Here is a 3,210-nt window from a genome sequence, read left to right as displayed (position 1 = left end):
TTGGACAATTTTTTACCCCTCCGAATTCACCTAAAACCAAATAATGAATGTTTTGAAAAGAAAGGCAATTGAAAAATTTTAAAGTTTTAACTTTTTAATTGAAAAACCGGTAGCGGAAAAATACGGAAAATTTTCCGGAAAAATATAGCTCGGTCATTTTCCGGAAAATTTTCCGCGGAAAATTTTCCGACTTTCAACCCTAGTTTTTGCTATAGAGTGTTTTAGGCAAGCATGAATACCGATTGGTAATATGGATTAAAAAATAAAAGTAAATCTTGTATACTCTTCAACCTTAATATTCTTGTTTTATTTTAAAACTTAAAAAACTGGGGAAAAGAGGTTTTTCCCATGACGGTTTTAACCATGGTTAAAACCGGACCTGGGAAAACCCTGCCTGTTCGACAAGTTCAAGTTATTGGGCAAAGCTAGGAATTCATTTACAAGTAGATATGAGATATCACAAAAACTAAACAAAACAATTCCGAAACGCGATGAAAGTCAGCCATGGTTCCATCAGAATTTATCATGGAATTGACTGTAAAGTGTCTTGCAACAGGAAGTCATAAATGCTTTGTTTGTGGATCAAACTCACGTTTTAGAGAGAAAGGCTCTATGGTTGAAAACATCATGTCAAAAAGGAAGATAAAAATTTGTGGCAATCATTTGGTCAACGAAGAAGTTACCGATGAAGCCCTCGGTTACATCTTTACATTTAATACTTGATTACAAGCCTTGAAACTTCTGTTGATCGCAAATTCCCTAAAAAACCAACCTATTGAAAGGTGCTAAACCATTTTTTTTAATGAACTCTAGAACTGTTACTTTTCACTTAAAAACCTGGGATTAGGGATATCTCAAAGCTTGTAAAAAATAAAAATAACAATACATTCTGAACCTTAGTCCTGTCTCTCCTGCCCTAAATCATTTAAATAGAGAAGGCAGAAAGGGTAAAGGCGTGATTAGTTGTGAATTTTTTTAAGCTTTTATGCCTCTGATAAAGCTTTAGAATTTTAATGTCTGGATGTGTTTTTGTACATGGCTCAAAAACATAAAATAAAATAATTCCATAAAGCTTACTTAAAGGAGCACACTTTATAGGTTTCGATACTTTCACCATAAACATTAGACTAATCGAGCTTGTGAATCAGATTTAGAAAATTTGTAAAAGAAATGAAATCATTACACTCGGCGTGGTGATGCGATTATTGAATAATATACGTGCAAGTTCTGCTGATTTCAATGCCTTAACTATATCACATCCTGCGTCTCCAACCTCGTCTCAGCTCTCGAACTCCGGAAATTCTCTTTGTACCACAACAATTGAATAACAAGACTCTACTCACACTTTACTAAAGAAATCAATCCAGTTTCTTGATACAAACCTCCACGCCAGTAAAGTTTGCACTAGTTGCTCTCAGACTATACGTAAAAATCAAAAAGCCCTAATTTTTGATATCTGTAACTAACGATTCCTCCCAGTCAAAATTCCCTCTGGAGAGTAACACACAAGTGCATTCAAACAGTTCGAGTTCAAGAGAAATTAAAAGCACTCGTGGCCAAACTCTAGACACTTATAGTGTTGATTACCGATGGCAGGTAATTAATCTAGATTACCGATGGCAGGTAATTAAGCTAGATTACCGATGGCAGGTAATTAATCTAGATTACCGATGGCAGGTAATTAATCTAGATTTCCGATGGCAGGTAATTAATCTAGATTACCGATGGCAGGTAATTAAGCTAGATAACCGATGGCAGGTAATTAAGCTAGATTACCGATGGCAGGTGATTAAGCTAGATTACCGATGGAAGGTGATTAAGCTAGATTACCGATGGCAGGTAAATAAGCAAGATTACCGATGGCAGGTAATAGAGCTAGATTACCGATGGCAGGTAATTAAGCTAGATTACAAATGCCAGGTAATTAATCTAGATTACCGATGGCAGGTAATTAATCTAAATTACCGATGGCAGGTAATTAAGCAAGATTACCGATAGCAGGTAATTATGCTAGACTACAAATGGCAGGTAATTAATCTAGATTACCGATGGCAGGTAATTAATCTAGATTACCGATGACAAGTAATTAAGCTAGATTACCGATGGCAGGTAATTAAGCTAGATTACAAATGGCAGGTTTTTAAGCTAGATTACCGATGGCAGGTAATTAAGCTAGATTACAAATGGCAGGTTTTTAAGCTAGATTACCGATGGCAGGTAAATAAGCAAGATTACCGATGGCAGGTAATCAAGCTAGATTACCGATGGCAGGTAATTAAGCTAGATTACCGATGACAGGTAATTAAACTAGATAACCGATGACAGGTAATTAAGCTAGATTACCGATGGCAGGTAATTAAGCTAGATTACCGATGGCAGGTAATTAATCTAGATTACCGATGGCAGGTAATTAAGCTAGATTACCGATGGCAGGTGATTAAGCTAGATTACCGATGGCAGGTAATTAAGCTAGATTTTCGATGGCAGGTAATTAAGCTAGATTACCGATGGCAGGTAATTAAGCAAGATTACCGATGGCATATAAATAAGCTAGATTACCGATGGCAGGTAATTAAGCTAGATTACCGATGGCAGGTAATTAAGCTAGATTACCGATGGCAGGTAATTACGCTAGATTACCGATGGCAGGTAATTAATCTAGATTACCGATGGCAGGTAATTAATCTAGATTACCGATGGCAGGTAATTAAGCTAGATTACCGATGGCAGATAATTAATCTAGATTACCGATGGCAGGTAATTAAGCTAGATTACCGATGGCAGGTAAATAAGCAAGATTACCGATGGCAGGTAATCAAGCTAGATTACCGATGGCAGGTAATTAAGCTAGATTACCGATGAGAGGTAATTAAACTAGATTACCGATGACAGGTAATTAAGCTAGATTACCGATGGCAGGTAATTAAGCTAGATTACCGATGGCAGGTAATTAATCTAGATTACCGATGGCAGGTAATTAAGCTAGATTACAAATGCCAGGTAATTAATCTAGATTACCGATGGCAGGTAATTAATCTAGATTACCGATGGCAGGTAATTAAGCTAGATTGCCGATGGCAGGTAATTAAGCTATATTACCGATGCCAGGTAATTACGCTAGATTACCGATGGCTGGTAATTACGCTAGATTACCGACGGCTGGTAATTACGCTAGATTACCGATGGCAGATAATTAAGCTAGATGATTTC

This window comes from Phalangium opilio, unplaced genomic scaffold (genome assembly GCF_054372755.1).
Source record: "Phalangium opilio isolate 3A_F unplaced genomic scaffold, DU_Popi_V2 ptg000046l_1, whole genome shotgun sequence".
Taxonomy (NCBI): Eukaryota; Metazoa; Arthropoda; class Arachnida; order Opiliones; family Phalangiidae; genus Phalangium; species Phalangium opilio.
Note: the sequence above shows the minus strand (reverse complement) of the source record.